The sequence below is a fragment of the Talpa occidentalis genome, unplaced genomic scaffold, assembly GCF_014898055.3.
Source record: "Talpa occidentalis isolate TD23 unplaced genomic scaffold, MPIMG_talOcc4v2.1 talOcc4.8, whole genome shotgun sequence".
NCBI lineage: Eukaryota > Metazoa > Chordata > Mammalia > Eulipotyphla > Talpidae > Talpa > Talpa occidentalis.
In genome coordinates, this window is record NW_023605194.1 from 62,150,885 (window position 1) to 62,177,036 (window position 26,152).

Genomic DNA, 26,152 nt, shown 5'->3' on the forward strand with positions numbered 1-26,152 from the left:
CTTTCTAGGAATCTGGTTGATTTTAATCATCACTGAATTTGAGTCAGCCTAGAAGCTCGTGAGATTATCTAGTAAAGAACTACAAAATCAAATATCTACTGTGTCCTTAATTTTCAGTGGGGCAAGGAATGTAGGAGTGGTGGCAACTATGGAAAACTAAAGAGCAGCTTCCCAATCTAGAGGGGACACCTACTTGGCTCCAGCTGATGACTGCTAGAAACTTCCATGGGCCAAAGGCGGGTAGATTTTCTGATTTTTCAGAAAATGCCAGAAATCTGAATTTTTGTGAAATCTCCTGAACTTCAACTTTGCAACCAAATTCAAAACTGGAAAGACTATGATACTATTGCTTCTTAAAAATCCAGACTTCAGGTCGCCCTAGACAAATGTCCTCATTTTGAAACCTGAAGCAGGGAGAGGAGGTCTAAGAGGGTAGAAGGACTTAGACTCAGTTGGTGGAAGAGCCAAGACTAGAAATTTGGTCTCACTCGCACAAACAGATTAGGAAATCCATTCCTCTGCTTCACTATTCCACTCTGCAGTCATTTCTGGCAAGTAACCTCCCACCCTAACTAACTCAGGAAAAGTACCTGTGTTTTATCTAGCCATAGCAGAGCTGGTAAAATGTTTACATACCTTAGTAGGAGTAGGATTTGCCTAAGAAATAGACATAGCTTTTGGTGTCAGCTCAGAATTTAAAGCACAACTTCTACCACTTTCCGGGTGGATAATCTGGTACAAATCATTTTACTTCTCTGTGTTTCGGACATAGGAAAAATAAGAATAGCTTTTATAAGGTTGTGTTAGGTGTGACTCAAGCCTTCATGTACAGAGTGCCAGGCACAGCGCCAGGACCATACAAAAAACACAGTGAATGATTGTTACAATAAAATCCAGAAGGTGTCATAATAGTTTCATTCCCCCCAGTACAAGAGGTGGGGAGGGGGAAGAGGACTAAAGTGTTTCATGATGGGGGTAGGTTATGGACAAACCTCAAGTGCAATACCTAAAACCAGGTGTAAGTGGGGATTTCACCCAAAGCCTATCCTGCTCCCTTCTCCACAGCTTCCTGCGTGGTCAAATCCAGCTGCACCATGGGATGTGCAGGGCACTCTTAGAGGAACCCACTCCTGCTCAATTCCGTGAAATTGAAGGTGGAGCAATATGCGAGTCCAGCTGGTTCCGGGCCGAGGAGGGGACGGGCAAGATTTCAGAGGACAAAGTCCCACCCAATAGTTTTACTCTCGGGCTTGGCCATCTGCAGGGGCCTGTTTCCACCTGCGAGCTTTTTCTGCAGAATGCGGGAAGCCGCCGCCGCGAGGGAGGGGCGGAGGCACCGGCGGAGGCGGCCCCAGGGGCCGGGGCAGGGGAGGCCGAGACCATCGCAGTGACAATTTCTTTTCCTGCAGCGGTGGCTGCAGGGACGGCAGCTGCTGGGGCGTCCGACCTGCGCGTGAGTTTGCGAGGTCGCTGTCAGCCTCCGGGTGCAGCGAGCCACGGCGGCGAACCAGAGGCGGAGGAAGCGCTGTGCTAGGCGAGGAGCCCCAGGGACTGGAACTATTGATTGCAAAGCTCCATCGGTCCGCAGAGGAAGAGGGGGAGGTGGCCCGGCCCAGGCGGGCGAGCCGGTGCCTCCTCGTTGTGTGCCTCACCGCCCTGCTGCAGGGCCTTCCAGCAAAAGCCTCCGCGACCCGGGCTGTTCGGCCAGACGGATGCCAAGGCCCCTCGGCGGGCTCGGGGACAGCTGCTGCGGTCGCCGTCCCAAGCGGGCTCCGGACTTTAGGGGTTGCTGGTGAGTAGGCGCGCGCGTGAGTGTGAGCGCGCACCCGCCCAGGCCGGTGTGCACGCCCGGTGCGTGTGCCCAGTGACCCCACGCGCGCCGGCCCGTCTTCCACTGGCGGCATCTAGTCCCAGGCTTGCTCTGCGGGGAGAAGACCAGTGTGGCTGGCTGCTCACTTCCTTCCTGCTGGTACCGCGACCTGCAGTCTCTGCCAGAGCAGTCTCTGGGCGCCCTCCCCCCAACTGCCCCCCCTCAACCCCCCATTAGCCCCTGGGGCTTAGTTTCACCTTGTGAGGGAGGCAGGAAGCTCTGGCTCCAGGTGCGGGGGCGGGACTCTGGCGGTGACCTATGGGTCTGTTTCTGGTTCAGACGGGGTGCAGCCTTAGGGATGTCAGCTCACTGTCTTTGGTGGTGCCCGGTGAGAGGATAGTGAGGAAAACACAGACCTTTATTTCTGCTGGTCCATGGCACACCTTTCTAGATTTCCTTCTTATGTAGTTTATGAGAGACTTTTAAGACCTTTTCCCTCACCTGAGTAACAAAGAAGTGGAATACCACAAAAATAACATTCTACAAATCTGTAAAGCAACCCTCATGGCTGAAAGCCAAGAGTCAAAGGTGCTATGATTGTAGTTGTTTTTTGTTTGCTTTTTTTATCATCACATAAGTAATTCAGGAATCAGAACCTGATCTAGAAGACTGGAATAAAAAATCTGTGTTTGGGTGGTTTGGAAGGGGAGAGGAAATCAGTGTTTGGTAGTAAGTAAAACAGACATTTTTCATAGTAAGTGCCAGTGAATCTGTTACAGACCCAGACCCAGAAAAGAGTCCTTTGCCCTGGAGAGAAAGAACTCACCAGAGAGTACTGGGTGTGGTTACACCAGGCAAAGTTTATTAGACCTTATATTCAAAGACTACAGGGGAGGGTAGGAGTCTAGGCTGACTCCCCACGGCAGTCTTAGAGGAATTTTTAAGCAGTCCTGAAAGATTTTATCTCCTTTGAGGCCGTCTGGATCCTCCAATATGGAGCAGACATGCTTGATCTTTCCACACTCCGTGGGTTACATGGTGATCATGGCTGCTCATAAACCTAGGAAATGTCCCCATGTGCCTGGAAGGAGGTAGCTGCTCATGGAAACACAAAGCACAAGTGGAACAAGGTGTATGTTAGGAGAAGGGAACATCAACAGAGTAATTATAGACAACTTGCCTCTACCTGGAGTCCATACGTCTTCCTAGTACCACGACCCTCTGATGACAGGTTGGCTGGTGACTAGTCGTACCTGTTCCTGACTAGTCCCACCCTTTCACATTACCTATTTCAAGCCCATTGCTTTCTCAATATCCTGCTGACCATGAGAAGAAAATGAAATCCCATTATTAAGGCCTTTTCAAAATTAAAATGAACATGACTATTGATAGAAAGCTGATTTGTAATTCATTGACTCAAGACTCTGGCAAGGTCAATATGAAATTTTGTCCCAATAGATAAATTGCACCTGAATGTTGGATTTCCTTTTCCAAATTTTTTTTTTTTTGGGGGGGAAGTGGTTAGTAGGTTTCTGAAGTGGTTTTATACAGATTAAGCCACTGTGTTCTATCCACCCCACCCGCCCCCAGCCCCAGAACTTATTTCAATATGATTTAATGTTTGTGAGATGGATGCTAAATTGCACTTCAAAAATGTACTGTACCAAAAAAAAGTTTTATAGGACAGAATTATGGTATGTATTTTGTAGGCACACTATAAATATCTATGTTCATTTCTAGTATAAGTTAATATCTTTGGAAGATAGGCTCCTCTTATTTGCCATTTGTTCCCGTAAAGCGCCTTCATTCCCAAACATGAACGCTATTGAAATCTACCTGGAAATTGTGCTGGCTACTGGTTTTACTGTTTACTTATGTGATGTGTGAAGCAAATTGCCTCTTGGAAATCTGCTTTGACTATATTTCAACTGTAATGTATCAGCTGGTTCTTGGGAATTTGAAGAAGAAATTTGTTTTCTTATAATCTTTGTAAAGTAAGTACTATTTAAGTGATTAAACAGAGAATCTCAGTCCTTTACCCACATTCAGGTTTTCAGGGCTAGTCTCTTGCTCACTTTTGCCTTGTTTCATAGAACTCTTATTGCCACTGAGAGGTCTTAGGGGAGAGGGCACCCTTGTCCTGAGACAAGCTGTCTGTATCCCTTTATAGAGAGATTTGTCCCTGGAGAAGACAACTCGTTAGTTCACTCCTGAGAAGGACTAATAAAAACACCTAGAGAATTGTTAATAATAGTTACTTCTTTTTTACTTTCAGCTCATAAGACTTAAACACAGTTTGATCATATCCTTCCTTCAAGGACTCTTCTCACGTATGCTTGCGGTTACAATCCAGCTAGAGATTAAATTTTATAGAAAACAAAAGCCTGGTAATTTTTGCTGAAAATATGAAGCATAGAAGAACTGTGAGAGGAAAAGTGTAGATGATCCCCAGGAAATGCAAGGTGCCTTCCTGGAGGATGCATTAGCAATTATAAGTAATTTTATTTCTCAGAGTTTTAATTCTCTGTCTAATGCTACCAATTTTTCTCAACCCTGTGAAAGATGTGTAAGTAACTTCAATTGAAATCATGAGAAATGACCCTTATTAAAGCCAGATTTCTGCCCCTGAGGGCTGATGAATTGCAGCTGCTCAAAAAAATATTCATTAAATGAATAACAATTCTAGAATGTTTTTGTCTTCCCAACCTGACTATATCACTTCTTCTAGTACTGATTATTTTTAGCCATTATTTTATATTAATCACCAAACATTCCATCAAATGGAAGCCAATTTATATGTTTAACTAAGAGGATATATTTCTTTAGCTGAACAAATGATAGCAATCCTTCCAAAACAAAACAAAGCCAAACAAAAGACACTGTATATATGCATGCTGATTTGCTTATCCCAGCTGTCTGAACATGTGAGTTGTCTGGTTGAGTGTGTGAATGTACATTTAGAAATCCTGAGTTGACATCAGAATGTTCAACTCAAGAATAATCTGGATGTGGACACATCTGGATGTGACTTTTGTCAGAAATTATTTACCCTTCTAAGCAAATCACATCCTGTGTTAAAAAAACACAATTCATAAATTTGGAGATTTAATCAAACTTACTAAGGGATTCATGAATGGGGCAGCAGCCCACCTAGATATTGCAAGGATTACACAAGTCAAATTAATTTGATGTTGTTGCCAATATGTTTTATATATATATATGTTATAATGTTAACATTATAGTGGGTATCAGTAATCCAAATATTCTCTTTAATATTCTGCCTTTTATGTCATTCCCTAATCAAGCTTGCTTCATTCTGAATAAAAATAACATATCTCAGACATTTAAGTTTTTTTTTTCTATTGAGCATATCCAAAATAAATCAGTAAAATAAAAAATTTGCATATCACTTTTTTTTTTTTTTGCGTTGGCGGTGGGCGTGGGGGGGGGGAACCCTCGCAAGGAACTAGCACTGCAGAGGCTGCAGGCAGCTTCGCAGCCCAGTGCTCAACCGCTGTGCCACCAGGGGAGGCCCTGCATATTACTGTTTTAAGTAGCACAAATATCACTATTTTCTACGTGATGAAATGTGGCCATTCTCATCAAGTATTTACTTGATAAGTAGACACTTAGGCACTTGAATGAGACTTAAAAGTATGTTCCTTCCATGTCTTATTAAGGCCGTTGAAAGTCAGGGATAGAATTTTGATTTGATATTGTTGCAATTCAAGGTAGTTTCCTTGAAAAGGGAGTAAATGATGAAAGCGCATTTCTGGAAGAGTATTTTGGCAATTAGGTGGGCTGTGGATTAGCACAGAGAGAGAGTGGAGGTGGTAAGTCTGTGTCAGATAATAACAGCCTGGCATAGGATCCCAGCCACACTGAAACTGGAAGGGAATACTCAGGCAGTCAGATATCAGGATTCTTTGCTTTATGTGACAGAGGAACAGTAACCTGTGACACAGGTGTCATCACTCACATATCATCAGTTGATCTATCCCAGCATTCATTCTTATTGAGCCTGGTGAAACCTCAGAGTTTTGCAAGTATTTGCTAAGTTCTTATTATTCTCACTAGATGTTAGTTATTGAACATGTACTATGTGCCATTGTACTGTAATCTCAAGGATGCTTGTTGTTAAAAGTTGTTAGCAACATGAACTCATTTAGCCACTTACTGGTTGTGTCTTTGTGCAGATTACTAATTTCACTGAGCCTTAGTTTCCTCCTTTCTTAATTAGCATATTAGTTTTTATGTCAAAAGTGTTGGAGTAGGATTAAATGAATAAATAATGTATAAATGAAAAATGACTAGAAATGTCTAGCACAAATACTATCATGTGTTTGTTATGATCAATTTATAAGATAATCTGTGATAGATACAATTTATAGATTAAAAAAATGAGGTACAAAGAGACTAGACAAATTACTCGGAGGCATAGGCAGGTAGTGATAGAGCTGAGAGTCAAACTAAGACATTCAACTCTCCTGCCTAACTTCTTAACTCCTGTATCTCCTCCACTCCTATACTGCATGCTAGGTGCTGGTGTACTCACTACAGCAAGAAAATTAGGGTCTTGTTCTCATGAAAATTCAGGGCTCCAATCATCTTCATTGTAGAATTTGCCATCTCCATTGGAGAATCAGTACCCAATATAGCATACAGATTGTTGTACAAAGTTTTGGTACTTTTTCTTGCTGTTTTGGTATTTTATAAATGGTGTTTTCCATTAAGTACTTTAAAGAAGTGTTCCTATCTGTTGCACCACCAGGGAGGCCGCTAAAGTAACTTTTTAATTTTTGTCAGGTTAAACATGATTAAGGATGACAGATTTTGAGTTCTGGTGAATATAGTGTTTCACTTTGTTTTTTAAACTTTTTATAATTATGTTTCAGTGGCATATTAGTAACTGAACCAAAGGTTCAGCTAAAGCAGTTATAAGATAACTGTTGAAGGACCCATCACAAAGCTTCATTTTGATAGGTTGGCATGGTGACTCACTGAGTTAATTTGGAGATAGAAGGCCACTGATGACTCATTTCAAACCTTTGTGGTCTTGTATGAACACTGCTTGTCCCTTTTGCCTTTGCCTGTGCTCAGAGAGAAACTCTAATATGTGTCCTTTTCAAGAGTGTTGCATTTTAAACTTAAATGACTTGGGCACTAATCAACTATGCACCTTTTAATTAAAGGCAGGAAGAAAGTGATAATATTGGTGGTCAGGGTTGAAAAATTCAGCTCTTCTAAGGACTCTGTGATTTTATTTACCCAAATATGGCCAGTGGCATATCTTTTATCACTGGAAATTGTCATGTCAACCATTGAAGAGAAATGTAGGGAGAACTTGAAGGTTGTGGGTTCAAACTTCAGTCTTCTGGTGGATTGATTCTAGTTCTAGTTCCAATCTCTTTTGTCCTTGAAAGATTAGTTTATAAACTGTTCCACTAGACATGTTTTCTTTAACAGCGACAACAAAGTAGATGGGGTAGATGGAATAAGATTAGAAAAAAGAGGCCATCCCTGGTAGTGCAAGGGGTTAAGCACAGCACTATGAAGCAATCTGCAGCCTCTGCAGCATGAGTTAGATCCCTGGCTAGCCAGGGAGCTACCCACATGGTGCAGCAGACCTTTCCTGACTTGCCCGCTGCTCCCCTCAGCAGTGTATTTCAGTCAGTCTGCCTGTTCTGTTCCCCACTCTGTCTCAGGTGAATCCTCTCACCCCCCGCACCTCTGGCCTGTACCCCAGTTCTTGCATGCATAAATAACTAAATCTTTAAAAAAAGAAAGAAAGAAAGAAAGAAAGAAAGAAAAGAGAGGCCTGGGATGAATCCTTCGTAATTGATGTTCCTGTTCAATGGGACATGGAAACTGCTTACTGAATCAATACAGACTAAAAAAAAAAAGTTAAAATCACTTGGTATCATTAGTGGTTGTGGAACTTTGTCCTTCCAATTAATGAAAAATTTAAGAAATTAAAATACAGACTTTGAAAGAAGTGTAAACGACCTTCACATTCCTATATTGGCTATATTTATTTTGTCAAGTATATTACTAAAAGACTTAGAAAGGTAACTAGGACAGTGCTTTTCAAACTAGTTTCAAAGAATCAAAATGTCCTCCACCCCACCCCCTTAGGTTATTCAGAGGTTTCGGTGGGGCCTGGGGGCCTTCATTTTAACAACCCTCTGGGAAAATCTGATGAACGTGGTTAATAAACCACACTGAGAAAAACCTGTGCAAGTGCTGAGTCTAATTTTATATTCAAATTCATGTTTCTGTTACAGGGCGGGGAGGGGGCAGGTAACCTGGAACTTCCCCCTTTTCTTGGGGACCACCCTGTTACATTTCTATTTTTAAGTTTTATGCATTTATTCCTGATATCGGTAGACGTTTTCATGTAATAGCATATATATCAAGGCCACCTTGGAACTTTTATAATACTACTATATACTGTGTTTCATTTTCTCATTAATATCTTTTTTATGTACAGAATCACAAAGCCACGAGTTTGTCAGGAACTTTTAGAGACATTATCACATATCTTTCTGAATGGCACATGTTTGGACAGGGACGTAAGAGGAGACTTATATTTAGGGGCAGTGGAAAAACAAAGTCCAGTAATGCACAAGAAGGGAAAAGTCATCAGATATCTGGGTGGCAAGGGTATTCAGATTTCTTTTGGTAGGTGCTCAGTTAGCAGGATACATTTTTGAGTAGGGAACTCTCTAGATGCAGATGTCACACCTGAGTTAGGGACCTAGTTAGGTACCTAGTACAGAAACAGAGAATTAGGGAACAAGTGGGTAAAAGACAAAAGATGGAGACTTGGGATCCTGAATTTGGCAGGACCAACTTTGAAGGATTTATGCCGCAGAATTCTCCACTCTGTGTTTGTGAAGGTCTATAACTTGTTAATGGCTCTTTCCAGCAACTGCATGTTATGCTGTGACACTAAGACCAGCCAGCTCAGCTGTGGATTTAGAGAGCCCTTGAATAACTACCGTTATCTTAATAATATTCTGAAGCAAGGTAGAGCATAATCATCTCACTTTAGGCCAGAGAAACATACTTAGAGCATCGTTTATTAAAATGTACACATTTGGACTCTGGCAGGACTAAGATTTAAATCTGGAGCTATGTACTCAAAAGTTTTAAAAACAGTATAACTTGTGCAATTACGAAGTAATATATACTTTTAATAAATTGTATAGAAATGTATGAATTCAACGAGAAAGTCCTTCAGGATCCCACCCTTAAAATAACAGTTGAAAATAAATCAGTGTATGTTGTTACAGACATTTTTTTGTGATGCCAAAGTATATTAAATACCTATATATCAGTGTTACAAGTCTAGATTCATACCTTATATATCATTCCACAGCTTTCTAATAACTGTGTAATCCCTTTTTGTTGACTATTTGTTTTTATTTCCAAAATATTAATATTTTTAAAACACTCTGCAGTGAGTATGTGTGTTTGTGTGTGTGTATGTGTCTGTATATCTGTATGTGTGACTTGGGCAGCAGAGTTTGTGGGGATAATCATAGAATTGAAATTGGTGGGTCACCAGGAATGCATATTATAAAAATAATGCAAGTTTTTTCTTCTAATTTTATCAATACTGACTATGGTTGGCCATGTATGTCTTGTTAGTTAAATGAAAACAACTTGCTTAAATGAAAAGTTTCTTAATTATTAATGAAAGCAAACATTTTTCACTTTTTTTTTAAAGATTTATTTACTGATGCATACAAGAACCGGGGGACAGGCCAGAGGTGTGGGAGGTGAGAGGATTCACCAAAGACAAAGTGGGGAACAGAACAGGCAGATTGACTGAAATACACTGTTGAGTGGAGCAGCAGGCGAGACAGGAGAGGTCTGCTGCGCCATGTGGGTGGCTACCTGGGCAGGGATCAAACTCATGCTGCAGTGGTTCAGATAGCTTCATAGGTTGCATCTAACCCCTGCATCACCAGGGAGGCCCCATTTTTCACATGTTACTTAGATGTTTACATACTTCTTTAAATTGTTCATTCCATTTTCCCATTTTTATTTAACTCTTTATCCCTTATTGTTCTCCCTATACTTTAGAGATAATATACACCTAATAGTTGTTGCAAGTGATGCAAACACTTTCCTTCTTGTCCTTTTAGGTGTTGAAGAAATTTTAAGGTACTATTGGAACATTTGAAATATTTCATTTTATTTATTTATATTTTTAACAGAATTATTTCAATGGACTTAATTTTTTATTTATTTTTTTTAGATTTATTTATTTATTTATACATACAAGCAATGGGTATAGTCAGAAGTGCGGGAGGGTGAGAGAATTCAGCAGAGCCAGAGCGGGGAGCAGAACAGGCAGAAGGACCGAAGTACACTGCTGAGGGGAGCAGCGGGCGGCAGGAGAGGTCTGCGTGCCATGTGGGACCCTCCTCCGGTGGCCAGGGAGCAGCTGGGGATGGAACCGGCTCCGCAGAGGCTGCGGGCAGCCTCGCAACCCAGCGCTTGACCGCTGCGCCACTGGGGAGGCCCAAATATTTCATTTTAAAGTAATTTTAGATTTACAAAAGATTGCAAAAATAGTGTATAGACTTTCTGTATCTCCTTTACCCATTTCCCCCCAAAATAAACACTTTACTTACATAATCACAATAGTTTATCATGATGAAGAATTAACATTATTATAATGCTTTTCTCTAATCTACATATTTTTTTTTACATTTCACCAATGTCCATCTGGACCAGGGTCCTACATAGGATCATATATTGCGTTTAATGATTAGGTCTCCTTAGGTTTTTTTTTTTTGCTTTTGATCCCAAATTGTAGTACCTCAGTCTTTTTGTCTTTCATCATCTTGATTATTTTAAGAGCACTGTCCAGTTGTTTTGTAGAAAATCCTCAATTTAGATTTGTCTGATGTTTCTATATGAATACGTAATTAAGTGTGACCTTGTCTGAGGTAGTCAAAAATATCCTGCCTGAGGAGGAGATACTTAACACTGGAAATATGCATAGGAAGTCGAAGTGTGAAATGAGTGTGGGGTATATTTGCATTAACCATGCACAGTGCACCACAGCAACAGAAAGCTTCCAGAGTGCGGAGGGGGAGGTGCAAAAGAAGGCTAGGGAGTTGGCCACTGGACCAGACAGACCCAGCTTTCTGGGACCTATGAAAACATAATCTTAACAGTAATGGAGTGCTATTAATATGAGGGATGACAATATTTGAAGGACATAACTGTTGTATATAGAATTAGTCAAAAGGAGTATGATGGACACAAATGGATCAAATGCGAAGGCTACCCCAGTAATGCAGAGAGAAAAGGGTGGCATAGATTAGGGAGCTGTGAAGGCAGATGGTGAGAAAATGCATATTCGAGAGATGTTTTGGAGGGTGAATGTGCTGATGTAAAAGATAGATTGAATGTGGAGTTGAGGGGCAGAAGCAGGATGGCTATTTCTAGGTTTTGGCAGGTTTTGTATAATTGATTGGCAGCTGGTGCCATTCATTGAGATGAAGAAATTTTCTCCTTTGATGCATCACCACGACCCATTCTTTTAGATGCCAGCATTTACAATATCTGTGCCTGCTTGTGCTCCTCAATCCCAGCATGTCCTTTTAACTTCCAAGTTCTATGTTTTTACTTTCAGAATCTTCCCCCCAATAACTGTTACTCTTCTCCATTCCTTTTACAGCTTTCAGTGCAGATGTGGGGAACCTCGTTCCACAGTTGCAAACTTGTCTCCTCTCTAGGTTGCCTTTCTCTCCTCTCTGTAAATTTACCCATTACTGTCCAGACTATTTCCTTTTTTATATTTGAGTTGTATGAAGGTATAGTGACAAAGATGATTTCAATTTAATATATATACTAAGTGTCTAGCTTGGGTTGGCCACTGTATTCAGCAGAGTTGAGAATTAAATAAGAAGTTAAGCATAATTGAGGAGAAATGGGCCTATTTGCCTACTTGTCAAAATAAACTGTATCCTTGTCTTACTCTGCATAAAAATAAATTCTACGTGGAGCAAACTATTCAAAAAATATCTAACCATCAAGTAACTGGAAGATAAGATATGACCATTTTTCATCAGTGATTTTTTTTTTTATAGAGGCATGTTTTATTTATTTATTTGTTTGTTTTTTGTTTATACATGCACTGGGTACAGTCTGAAGCTCGGGAGGGTGAGAGAATTCACCAGAGCCAGAGCGGGGAGCAGAGCAGGCAGAAGGACCAAAGTACACTGCTGAGGGGAGCAGCAGGCGGCAGGAGAGGTGTGCGCGCCATGTGGGACCCTCCTCCGGTGGCCGGGGAGCAGCCGGGGATCAAACCGGCGCTGCAGAGGCTGCGGGCAGCTTCGCAACCCAGCGCTCAACCGCTGCGCCACCGGGGAGGCCCTCATCAGTGATTTTATATTAGAAACCTAGATGCCATAAGAAATAGCTCCATTTGACAGCCTAAAAATTTTGAACTTTGTACAGAAAGTAAATAAACTTCAGCCAAAACCTCCAACTAAACTAATAAATGCATAAGGAATAATGAAAATTGAACATTCACCATTATCAAACACTACAGTGGTAATTTTTTTTCAGGCCAAAATCATTTTCAGATGCTAAAATTTGAGGTCAAGAGTATATTTGCATATCCTCAAAGGAACTCCCTACAGGATACCTTGTAATTCCGAAATTAAAAAATAGCATCTTTACAGGGAAGGAATCTGGCAGACATAACTTAAACAAATGCTTAAATTTAACTTCATGATAGTGACGCAAATCATTCTGATACAAGGACACACTAACACTTCGGAAACATTTTTACCTAAAAAAAGCAAAGCTCACTATTTCCTGTATTTAATCTTCATAGTAGTAACCACAGTTTTAATAACATAGCTGTGCAGATAATTATCTCTGCACCTCTCCGTCCCTTCTGCCCCTAGCAGACACAGGTTTTGTAAGATCAGATGTTGTCTCTCGCTTTGCTCACCATAGTATCACTGGTTCCTAGTGCAAAGTGGAGGCTCAAGAAATAATGTTGCCTAAACCCATGAATGATTCCACTTATTTGGAGATGCCCATATTGGCGGGAAGATGTATTTAGTCTCAGAACATATTGAAATTACAGCTGGATATCCTATGGGAATGGATGGAGGATATTTGAATACAGTGCTAAAGCCCAGAGTCAGCCCTAGCTAAATTCATGAAAAAAAGAATGTCCTATGGAATAAAGGTATGATAAGAGAAAAGACAGAAAATTAATATTTGAGAAGCCTGGTAAAGGTAGTGGGAGGAAAATGGAAGCACCTCTATGCCATAGAGGCCAAGGTGGTTTGTTCTGCAGTGGGGACTATTTAATAAGTCAAGGCCAGGCATTTAGGGGATTATTTGTTTCTGTCTTTGAGCAGTTTTATCTGATGCAGTGAGCCTCAAATTTGAATGTGCACAAAGATCTCTTGGGTCGCTTGAGAGGACGAGCTCCCTCTGGCATCCTTCCTAGATAATTTGATGAGTGGGGCCTGTGACAAGTACCCTGATCCTCCACCAAGTAATTACAGTGCAGGTAGGGCAGGAACCATTATATCAAAGTATGGGGATGTCAGCTTCAGGGGGGCCTTGCTGAAGAATCAAGGGCTCATCAACCCCGTGCACATAAAGGGCAAAGGTATGCCACCAGGGTTTGGAAAAGGAAAGGACTTTAATATGGAGCCAACTCAGCAGGAATTTCAGGACTCAGATCTGCCTCCCCAAAAGGCTAGGGGAATGGACTTAGACTACAGGTGGGGAACTCAAGAGGACAAGATTTGAATTTCCTTGGCTAGAGTATGGGCTGGAGCACAGGGATGGGCTTGGCAGAAGGTCTTTAGGTGAAGTGGTAAGGGGCACAGAGGAGTGTGGGGTTAACTGAAGATCACTGACAGAGGGGAGCTGTTGTCCATGTAGTAGCTGGTGACCAGATCCTTCTGGTATTGTTACAAAGGGGTAGCAAGTTACCTGACTTAACACCAGGCTGGAGAGCAAAAAGCAGTTAGATTTGGTTAACAGCTAAGCAATTGACAGAAAAAATGCAGACCTATTTTCACAGTGGGGTTCCAGCTTATTATTATTATTATTATATTATTATTATTATTATTATTATTATTATTATTATTGCATAGAACAACTGGGGTGCAGGCAGAGGTCCAAGGGTGAGAGGATTCACCAGAGACAGAGCGGGGAGCAGAGCAGACAGATCTACTGAAATACACTGCTGAGGGGAGCAGCGGGTGAGACAGGAGAGGTCTACTGCCTGGCTGGGGATCAAATTCAGGCCATACATAGTCCAGGTGATAGCTTCAAGGTGACAACACTGAGACTTAACCCCTAGGCCACCAGGGAGGCCCGGGTTCCAGCTTTTGATGGCCGATTTCAGAAACAAATAAAAATGGGGTGAGTGGTGAACTAACAGAACAGACCAACAACTAGCAGTGTGAGGAACTCTTCAAACAATTTTAAGTGGACTGTCAGAGAAAGTTAGAGATCAGTGAAGCTTAGTTTGCTTTTGTCCTCTACAATGAAGATATTGTATAGTATGAAACCAAAAATGTGACTACAGCTGCCTACTGCAACAAGTAGAACAGTATATTCTTGTTGAGTTGGGGCGAGGGGAATTGGAAGAACTTGGTCAAAAGCTACAATTATAAGATGCATAATTACTGGGAATGTAATGGTCGTGATGACAATAGTTAACACTGTAGTACTAGGACATATAAAATACTGTTGAGAGTAGATTTGAGAGTTATATTACAAAAAGAAAAACATTTTTTTCCTTGTATATAATAGATGATGGATAATGATTGTGGTAATCATTTCACAATATATGTAAATCAAACCACGATGTATACCTTGGACTTATATTGAAGTTATATAAGTTATATAAGTTATTCCCCAATAAAACTGCTTTTTTTTTTTTTTTTAATAAAAAGATGAGGGCTTCCCTGGTGGCACAATGGGTTAAGCACAACACTGTGCTACAGCCTCTGCAGCACAAGTTCAATCCCTGGCCGCCAGGGAGATACCCACATGGCACAGCAGACATCTCCTGTCTCGCCTGCTGCTCCCCTCAGCAGTGTATTTCATCAGTCAGCCTGTTCTGTTCCCCACTCTGCCTCTGGTGAATCCTCTCACCCTCCACACCTCTGGCCTGTACCCCAGTTCTTGTATGCATAAATAAATAAATCTTTAAAAAATAAATAAAAAGATGATTGCTATCATTGGGGCATATTGGAGAAGCAGCAGATTAGAAGTATTCTAGAATAGCTGTCTTTTGCTTTTGAATAGTAGTGCTGGACCAAATTCATCTTATTGAAGTACTAGTCTTAGGAAATTTATAAAAATTAAATAAATCTGATTAATAATGCTCAAGGAATGACCTCATCTGAGCTTCTGGCAACTGGCAGGCAAGAAAATGATGTTATTTTTAAAATTTATTTCTGACTCATTATGCTTCATTGGATTAGACATCTTCTGGATAATATTTTCTTAAAAGAAAATTGCAGTAAAAAAGCAACTATGCTAAAATATATATTAGAGTTTAATGACTTCTTTTTTGAAAGTATTATTTCTAGGAAATTTATGTATTTTAGTAGCAGAGGAGCAAACTTACTTACCTGTATGGGTTTATGGTGACAAAATCATTGTGCAAACATGAATTTCTCCAGAACAGCTGAAATTCACTTTCCAAATGCTTTGTGATGCATATTAATTGAATCATCACATTAAGAAAAGACAGTAGAATAATAACAGTATATTTACGACTGAATGAGATGCCATTTGAACAGCACAATTTAAACCTTATATTAAAAACCAGCAAATATTTCGAATTAAACTGCCTGTAGAATAATTGCATTTGAAATTCATTTTTTAAAAAATTGTGTTTAATGAGATAATGTTGGTTTACAACCTTGCGTATGTTTTAGTGGTATAGGTATAGTATAGGAATAGGTATAGACCTACAGGTTCATACTTCTAAAAATATATGTTATCCCACCATGCCCACCATCAAAGTACCACTAATCCTTCATCAAATCCATTGGCTTCCAGCCCCTCACCCTCCCCTTGCATTTGAATTTCTTTGCAATATTTTCCAGGTGGTCAGTCCACAGACATCAACTCATTCTGCAAAGGGAACAAGTGAGGGAAATGAATGGTCTTTATTTCTTTGCCACAGAGAATATTACAAATCAGATCTTTGTAATGCTGAACTGAAATTTCATTTCTGCAAGTCCAAGTTCCAAGGACTTGACCTTCCCCTGATTTCACCATTCGCTATTAAATGTTAATTCCAGTTTCACTGTGTGACTAATTATGAGCTCTGCAATCCTAGGCACCTAGTTTTGCATCCCTGTGCTGTCTTTTGCTCGTTACCTATTCTTATGCTATGGTTTCCTCATCTGTAAAATGGAAATAATGGCATTCCTCATTTGTTGAGTGTTCACTGAGTCCAGGCATTGTGCAGTGTGTTTTATAGGCATTATCACCTCATCTGTTAATGACCCTTTTCAACAGTTATTATTATCAACCCCACTTTGTGGTTTGGGAAGCTGTGAGCCTGTAGTTAGTGGATGGTGGTGTCAGAATTTGAGCCAAGTGGTCTGACTCTGGAGCCTGCATATTTAATCACTAAGTTCAAATGTTTCCTCTCTGACAAGGCTATTGTAAGAGTTGAGGGTGGTTGTAGTAATGCATCATTTCAATTAATGAGGGAAGGAAAGCTTTGTATTAATAGTAACTATCATGATGACAGTTTTGGGCTTGGGGGGTTTTTTGGCATTAAAGGTGACAGATAGTTCTTAAAATACCTCACCTGCACAGAACTTTGCTCCCTCTTAACTACAAGACAATAGAGAGGGGAAAAAAGATACTTTTTGAACCACCAAATTAAAAATAATGTAGCACATTCACTGTAATTAGCATACAATTTACTCACTGGAGGTCCCTTCAAATTGTGTCCAGCATATACTTTAATTTTACAAAAAATTCTACATTTTTCAGTGACCCAAATAGACTAAAAGGAGGGAAAGAGTAATGTCAAAGAATCTTAGTAAAGAAATTGCTTATTAAAAAGTTTCTAAATGAGAGTGAATTAGAAATGGACAATTGCTTTTGACAGGTACATTGAAATAAGATTGTAAATCATTAAAAAAAAAGAGTTAAATAATATTCGTATTTTATTCAAAGAAGAATGTAATCTTTTCTTAGAAATATCTGTTTCAAAATGGTTAAACCTCACAAAATTCTATTATTGTTATTACTATCATTATCATTTTAGCTTTACAGAATCACTACTTTGATCACTGGGTTTGTGCAGCTAACGATTTCCTTATATTATGAGAGGAACCCTGTATCCACAGGCACCATATTACCGAATGCTATGGGTGTGCTGAACAATGGACTTCTAGGTGACGTAGTAACAGTTTTCAGGAGAACGGTGCAGAATGAGTTAGGCATCTCCACGGTGATGTACAGGCCAGGCTCACTTCACCCTCTATGCTGCACCCTCCGCATGCTCTTCTGGCTCTTAAAATGGCCGCAGCATTTCAAGTCTTCCGTGAAGATGCGTGCCCCAATGACGAAAAGGCACACGTTCTCCAGAATGTCTTTTTGTAGTAGAGATAAAAATCTCCTGCAGATTCTTTCTAAAAGATTTCACCCTTCTGGTCTCATTGTCCGAGATTTGGGCACTCGCCAACTAGTCAAGTGCTGAGTGGACCTGAGACTTGGAAAGTGAATGTCTCCAGTGAGACGGGGCCTGCTGCAAGGAAGAGGAGTGGTAGGGGCGTGCGTGACTATTGCGTAGACAGTCTGTTAAAAACTAATTGCAAAAAAGGAAGTAAACATCAGTCATCTCTGTTACCTACAGTAGAAGTCAGCATTTGAAGACCAAGGTAAATTAACTCTACTTCTATAACCAGTTGATATGAAAAGGAACTGAATTTCCTTGAGTTTCTTACTCCATGCCTGAACTGTAATTGTATATTAATTTCTTTAAGCTTCAACTGAGTTCATTTAGAAAAATGTTACCCTTTCCTTTCCCTACCCCCCATTTATTTATTTATTCATTTATTTATTTATCTTTTTTGCTGGAATTTTTATTTTCTCCAAACTGGGGTAAATAGAGCAAACTCATTTAGGACCTTTAACATAAGGGTGTCTGTGGGTACAGTGCCTAGGTGTTTTTGCCTCAATGAAGGCACAGCCATTAAGTTGGAATGTTCTGACCATTTTGTACCTTAACCTGGAATGTTCTACATTTAAACCTATCTAGTTGTATGAGGCATTCCTGCACAACTGCACTAAGGACAGTGACCCCCATCAATGAGGCTGGTCAGGGGACACCTAGGCAGCCATTGGTATCATGGGTTGGTCTGCATCCAGGGATGGTCTGGGAAATCCACCCTCCTATTCCCCCTCTCCCCCAATTTTATAGAGGAAGACAAAATGCACAAAAATGGTTAATTAGATGCTGTAGCAATCCCAGCTCATAAGTGGTGGAAACTGGATTTTCCTTCAGATGTGTATGAGCTCAGAGCCTGAGCTGTTGGTACTAAGGGAGCCCACCCACTGCAATCTGGTGTCAAGGATACAAATTGTATTCATTATGAGAAATAATTATTTTATAGCCAAAAGTGCAACTTGACTGCCCTCAGGGTAGCCTAGACTTACCTCAAAATAGTTTAAAACATGCATTGGAAATGGTGATTTAATTAATTTTTCCTGAAGCATTGCGTTTTTGCTGAGCAATCCAGTTTAAATCACAGTGGTCTATTTAACTTCTATCCATGTAGGGATAAGAGACAAGCACCTGACACCTAGTGGGTACTCACAAGTATAGAGGGGAAATGCAATAAATTCTGTTTTTAATATTCTGATCAGTTTTTTTTAATTTAAAGTAACATTGGCTTATAACATTACGTAAGTTTCACATATCCAGCATTTTAAATCAACATCTGTATGTTATGTTCATCACCAAAAATTTAGTCCATTCATCACCATAAAATTAACCTCCTCTGTCAAGTTTCCCCATCCCCCTCCCCACTTCCATTCTGGTAACCACAGTTTTTTTCTTGTAGTCTAAGGCTATGTTTCTGGGCTTTTTGTTTGTTTGTTCATTTGTTTTGTTTCTACATCTACCACATGTGAATGAAGTCATAGGATATTTGTCCTTCTCTAGCTGATTTATTTCACCAAGCATAGGTCCATTCATGTTGTTGCAAATGACAGGATTTCATCTTTTTGTAGCTGAGTAATATTCCATTATGCATATACCACATCTTCTTTATTCATATGTCAATGGCCCTGAGGTTGTTTCCAACTCTTGGTTATTGTGAATTAATCTGCGGTAAACATATGTGTGTAGAGATCTCTTTGAGTTAGTGTTTTCCTGTGGGTTTTTTTGTTTGTTTGGTTTTGGGTTTTTTGGGTGGGAAAAAAAGGGTAAATAGTATGGGATAACTGGATCATAGGGTACTTCTGTTTTTAATTTTTGAGGCATCACCTTATCAAGTTTCATTTTCATCTTATCAATGGTACATGTCATCTAGATTACAGCAGATTTCTAATTTACTGATATTCCAGATGAGTGAAATATCAAAGCAACCTTTTGGTTTGAATGTTTGAATGTTAAATCTTTCAAAATAGCCAGCAAGGTCATTTTTTCCCCCAGGACAGGTCCCACACTCTAAGTTAGACTCATAGATCCTTCCTCTGCCTCTGTTATTTAGGGTGTGGGAATGACCCCGTATCTCCCTTTATCTAAATTAGATTAGGTCACTAAGGCTCACAGTCTAGGTTATGAAAATTTCTTTATTTATCTAATCCAGCTAAGTAAATTGCACCATGTTCTTCCTGGAAAACATGAACTCTGACCCAGTGGGGGAAAGAAGGACTGCTGGTTTGGCCAATCAGCAGTGAGTCTCCAGGAGGTGGTGTGAGGTGTGGGCCTTTTACCTGTGGGCGGTCTACACCTGCTTATCCAGTTCCTGTAGCAACTGGGTTGAAAGTGCCAGGGAGGAAGTGACAAATTTGGGTGTTGGCCTCTGGCTCTTCCCTGTATGCTTAGTCTCTAAGGAAGCTGCTCCCTGCCTCAAGTCTCTTCTCTATATGTGAAAAATATGGCTTTGTGTGTGAAAATGGATCAGGGTTCTGGGCTTAGCCACACAAAATATATTTTTTAAAAGAAAGAAATGGAGGGCCTCCCCTGGTTGCGCAGCGGTTGTGAGCTGGGCTGCGAAGCTGCCTGCAGCCTCTGCAGCTCTGGTTCGCTCCCCAGCCACCAGCGAGGGTCCCACATGGTATGACAGACCTCTCCTGCTGCCCGCTGCTCCCCTCAGCAGTGTAGTTCGTCAGTCTGCCTGTTCTGTTCCCCGCTCTGGCTCTGGTGAATCCTCTCACCCTCCTGTGCTTCTGACTGTGCCCAGTGCCTGTATAAAAAAAGAAATCTTAAAAAAAAAAAAAAAAAGGGAAATTAAGGGACTTAAGGTTAAAAATAAAAAATAAGCACTGTGCTATGTCAGATATTTTCTTCTGTTAATTCTTAGCACTATTTGCTGCTGATTTTAAGTCAGAATTATAGCGCTGTTTTCACACATCTCTGGAGGGGTGGGGGTGAGACATCTAATTGGGTCCCCCAAATAAAAAAAAAATTCACTATTTGGCTGTAAAATTGTGAGTATGTGGGGACAGTACATTTTTATAAACTCAGAGCTATGGAATGTCAGATTTGAAAAGAGTTCCTGCTCCCTGCCAGGTCCCTCAGGGGTGACACTTTATTTTTGCTACATGCCCCACTAGTGGGCACCACCTCATTAGTTCCTGGGGCTACCTGTTAGTTGAACCGCTGGGACAAGGCTTGCCTCCTTGTGCTCACAGTGAATGTGGTTTTGACACCTCTTCTTCGCTAAGCCCTTGTGTGCCAGAATTAACAGAAAGCAGACACCGCCATACTCTTTAAAAGGTCTTTCAAAATGGAAAATGGTTGTGGCTTTGGAGGCTTTGGTGAGGAAAGAGGACTAGAGGTAAAGGCAAGAAGACAGTTTTCTCAAGCAAAATGAACTCTCAAGAGGTTTGTTATCACTGGGCAGATTTGCAATATTAGCAAATCACAGAATGTGAGCTTTGCTGGCGGTGGGGCTAGGCACAGGCAGGATCAAATCAAGCCTTCCTCATGAACGTTTTCAATTAGTTGTAAATCTCTCCGAAGCAATGAAGCGGAGCTCAGAGCCTGGTTGTGAATGGGGAAGGAGAACACAGGGTCCAGTGAGGATGACTGGCGAGTAGATAATGGAGCCCAGATCCTCGCCCAGGCTGACTCTCAGAAAGCCTCTGTTTTGCAAAGGAAATTTCTATTTTCTTTGTTTGATATCGAGTACTAACTGCCTGCCTTTGGCTTTCTTCCTCCAAGTGTCTTGTTTCAGTTTATTTCTGGTCCTCCAACTTGCAATGTTTATCTTATCTTTAGCACTTGAAGTCATCTTCAACCTGTCTTCCCACGATCATTGCTGAAGTGTGAAGAACTAGAAAAGGTCCTGCCAGCTGTCCTGTGCTGTTACTGTGACATGTATTCCTTCCTCCCTGAAGTACTGTTAGCTTACAATCATGACACGTTGGCCTTTCCTCCTGTGAGAAATGGAAAACTCACATGAAAATGACCTTCATTTTCTCAGCAGAGACTAACTATTCTGTTGCGTGGCCCATTGCTGTCACCACCTCTCCTTACTGTCCAAGACACTGACTCACCTCCCTTCACATTTATGTCACTCCTTTGCTCAACCTTCTAAATAGCTTTCATTTCACGCAGGGAAAAGCGGAAGTCTGTAAGGCTCCTTCCCTTCTTTGCCTCTCTGCCCACACCCTCTGCCATGCTGCCCTTGCCACTTCTTCTTGAACACACAACACAAACACAACTGCCACCATCTGCGCTAACTCTTTCCTAATCCCTCACCTCTTTCAAGCCCTCAATTCATTTCAGGTTTCAAAGTAAGAAGGACCTTGAAAACTTCACTGAACACCATCATTTGCTGCCCAAACCGCCTCTTCCCCAGCACCCCTGTTTCCCTTATTTGGCCCTTTTTTCCAAGAGTGTATATTACCTTCTAATCTACTGTGCAATTTATTTCTTGAAAAGGTTTGTCATTTTGGTGTCTGTCTCCACTAGAATGTAAACTTCAAAAGAACAAGGAGTCTTTGCCAATTTTGTTCACATTCCACATACTAGAGTCATGTCTGGCATACCCTAAGTGTTCAGCCCATGTTTGTTGAAGGAATCTATGACTGAATTAATGCCTGGGACTGTGTTAGGAGAATTAAATGAACTACATGTTCATGTTCTTGAAGACTGATGCCTTTAGGGGGATATATTTTAATGCAGAGCTCAAGCTGCCTATTTACTAAACTTCCGTTAAAATATCTGGAAATGTGATGTGGTATATACTATAGATTTTAAGATTTTAAGGGAATTGTATTCATTCAACAAATATATATTGAGACCACTCTCTGCCTGCCTGTGACTATGTAGGCCCCCCTTTTTTCCCCCTTTTCCTGATTAATCTGTGGTCCCTTTCAAATGCAGCTCTTTACCTATGCAAGCATTTCTTTTTTCTAATAAACTGTTAAAATGAAAAAAATATATATATACATTGAGTGAATAGACATTGAATGCCTAATATGCAGCAGGCACTGTTAAACAGGATAGAAGACAAATAACAAACAAAAGTTTCAGGTACTGGTCTCAGTAGTGCCAGATCCTTTTTTTGAAGAGAAGCAGAAACCTTGTTTTTTACAAAATGAAACCTTCCATTTTTTTTTTAAAGATTTATTTATTTATGCATACAAGAGCTGGGGTAAAGGCCAGAGATGCGGGAATGAATGGGGGGAGAGGAGGCGGTGAGAGGATCCATCAGAGACAGAGTGGGAAACAGAACAGGCAGACTGACCGAAACACACTGCTGAGGGGAGCAGCAGGCAAGACAGGAGAGGTCTGCCTCACCATGTGGGTTTCTCCCTGGCCGGCCAGGGATTGAACTTGTGCTGCAGAGGCTTCGGATTGCTTCATAGTGCAGTGCTTGGGCCTCCCCTGGTGGCGCAGTGGTTGAGCGCTGGGTTGCGAAGCTGCCCACAGCCTCTGCAGTGCCGGTTCGATCCCCGGCCACCAGTGAGGGTCCCACATGGTGCGCAGACCTCTCCTGCCACGCCCTCTGCTCCCCTCAGCAGTGTATTTCATCGGTCTGCCTGTTCTGTTCCCTGCTCTGGCTCTGGTGAATTCTCTCACCCTCCTGCACTTCTGACTGTACCCAGTGCTTGTATAAATAAATAAATAAATCTTTAAAAACAAAAAATATAAATAAATAAATAAATAAATAAAAACCATAGTGCAGTGCTTAACCCCCTGTGCCACCAGGGAGGCCCAAACCTTTCAATTTTTAAATGTTACTAGCTAACTTAATTTTTTTTTTTTTACTTTAACAACCAAATTGAACATTTATGACAGCCAAATGTTGCCCTTGTGGTTATAGTTGATAATATCTGTTAGTTTGAAGGATTTTCTGGTACTCATTCTGAAGAAGACTGAAGCTTCTAGATGAGTAAGTGCAATCTCACAGGCCAGGTAGCATTGAAGTGAACTGTGGGGGTGGGGGAGGAGGAAGGAGAGTGTCCAGCACCTTCCTGTACAAGGGCAAAGGTTGTAGGCGGACTCGGGGAGTGCTGTGTGGGGCGGTGATAAAGGAGGTATATTTCCTTATCAGAACAGGCGGTGGCCTCTTCTGGGCTACACTACTGAACCATCCTTTTTAGGTTAAACTGACTGCATGTGTCAGGAAACAGGTTCAGTTGCTTCAACACAAACAAAATATTACCTTCCTCTTGTGGAAGAGAAGATAACAGTTTGTCTCTGTCATAATGGCCTGAGTATGAGTGAAGTTGGTTTTGGAGATGTTGGGTTCAGAGAGTGGGGTCCTTGGATTAACTCTGGGAAGTTTCACCAGCGCTCCCCTTTCAGTGGCATAGGTGAGTTTCCCAGGCAAGTTTCTCCATGAGACAAAGATGTGTTAGTTATATCCAAAAAGGGCAAGTTTATTATAAAAGGGAGGAAAGGGTAAAGAATGTTTGCACAGACACAAGCGGGCAGGAAGAGCTGCCCCCGAAAGGGACAGGTCTGTTACAAGAGAGTTCTGCATAGTCACAGGTGGGCATTTTTGGGAGGAGAGCTGCCTCTGCTGCTTTGCAAAGGGAGGAGGTCAGCAGAGGAAGCACTGGCATGGTCACAGGTCTCCCTTTGCTGCCCTGCAGAGGGAGAGCGTTGGCAACAAGGAGCACCTGCATAGTCACAGGTGGGCAGAAGGACTGTTGTCCCTTGCCAGTGCAGAGACTGCACTGAGATGGTCTTCTCTTAGTTCTCTTAGAGAGGGGCTCATTGTTTTGCAGAGTTGTTAACTTTCCTTAATTTTTTTTTTTAATAGAGGCATGTTTTATTTATTTATTTGTTTGTTTTGTTTATACATGCACTGGGTACAGTCAGAAGCGTGGGAGGGTGAGAGAATTCACCAGAGCCAGAGCAGGGAGCAGAGCAGGCAGAAGGACCGAAGTACACTGCTGAGGGGAGCAGCGGGCGGCAGGAGAGGTCTGTGCGCCATGTGGGACCCTCCTCTGGTGGCCGGGGAGCAGCCAGGGATCGAACCGGTGCTGCAGAGGCCGCGGGCAGCTTCGCAACCCAGCGCTCAACCGCTGCACCACCGGGGAGGCCCAACTTTTGTTAATTTTGAATAACTCTGCTGAATTTGAAAAGGACCAGAGATTCTCTAATGGTCCTCAACCTCCACATCCTCTTTCCTTTGGTCTGTGCCTCTCTCTATATAGCAGTGTGGTACTTGCTCTAGATGTTGGCATCTAAGGATTTTTCATTTCTATAGCTGGTTTAATGACCATGTTAATCACTTCTACCCCCACCTTCAGCTCCCAGCATTGTGGGAGCCAGGTTTCTGGTTCCGTGGTGCCTCCTGTCCAACTTTTCTACTCTTAAGCTCCATAAGCAAACTAGCATACTCCTTTTCTCTTCATGATTTGCCATGGCTCATCCTCTTTACTCAAGATGGCTCACTTGCACATCAGCATTCCAGCTGGCAGAAAGTAAAGAGCTGCATGTAGAGATCATGTCCCTTCCCTTCAAGGGCAGGATGTAGGCTTTGATGGCAGTCTCCTTGTTCACACCCCACAGCTAGAACTTGATGACAAGGATACATCTAACTACCCGGGAAGCCTGGAAAGAGTCAGTTTCCCAAGATGGCCATGTGTTAACCCAAACTTTTATTTCAATATTAGAAAGGGATATATATATGCACCCCCATGTTTATGGCAGCATTCAACCTAAGTGCCCATCAACAGACCAGTGGATAAAGGAGATGTGCTATATAAAACACAATGCAATAGTACTCAGCTATAAAAAAGATGAAGTTCTGCCATTTGCAACAACAGGGATGGACCTAGGGGATATTATGCTTAGTGAAATAAGTCAGGTGAAGAAAGACAAACACCATGTGATCTTTCTCATGTGGTAGATAGAGAAACCAAACAAATGAACTAAATAAAACAAAAATAAAGTTGTAGATGATAAGAACAAAGTAGTAGTTACCAGAAGGGTAGAAGGCAGGGGGGTGGTAAGTCAAGTTTAAGGAGTCAGTTGTAGACGAAGAATAGAATGGAACTTTTAAAAAATATATATATATTTATTTATTTATTTATATAAGCACTGGGTACAGTCAGAAGCACGGGAGGGTGAGAGAATTCACCAGAGCCAGAGTGGGAAACAGAACAGGCAGACCAACGAAATACACTGCTGAGGGGAGCAGCGGGCGCGGCAGGAGAGGTCTGTCGTGCCATGTGGGACCCTCGTTGGTGGTTGGGAATCGAACTGGTGCTGCAGAGGCTGCGTGCGGGCAGCTTCACAGCCCAGCACTCAACCGCTGCGCCACCAGGAGAGGCCCTAGAATGGAACTTTTGGAGCTGAACTTAATGTAGTATATATGGATGTTAATTTATAGTGCTGCACACCTGAAATCTGTGTGTTACAATGTATTGTTATTTCCATTTTCAAAACAGAGAATGGGAATTGTAGAATATATAGCATTATGTTTATTTGCTCTTATGGGTCTGAGGTTCTGAGTGAAGTAAAGTACATCTTACTGTACCTTCAGTTCTCTTAACTATTTTAACAAGATCTTAGTAACACAAGTGGGAGGTAATAATTGATATTTATTTTTCCCTCCTGTAAATTCTTATGAACTATTATATTTCTGGTTAGATTGAAGTAGCATC

At 41.4% G+C, this 26,152-nt stretch overlaps 1 protein-coding gene across 4 annotated transcripts in view; it reads left to right on the forward strand.

Moving 5' to 3' along the window:
• The first annotated feature begins 1,379 nt into the window (after positions 1 to 1,379).
• Positions 1,380 to 26,152, forward strand: part of STAMBPL1 (STAM binding protein like 1) — a 51,385-nt gene continuing 26,612 nt past the window's right edge. For 3 of the 4 annotated variants that reach the window (XM_037497312.1, XM_054690642.1, XM_037497313.2), the window contains exon 1: positions 1,380 to 1,792. The gene's annotated coding sequence lies outside the window, so the exon portion shown is untranslated. Of the gene's footprint in view, positions 1,793 to 17,146; positions 17,731 to 26,152 lie in introns of those variants that run through there. The other variant, XM_054690641.1, reaches the window with a different exon arrangement.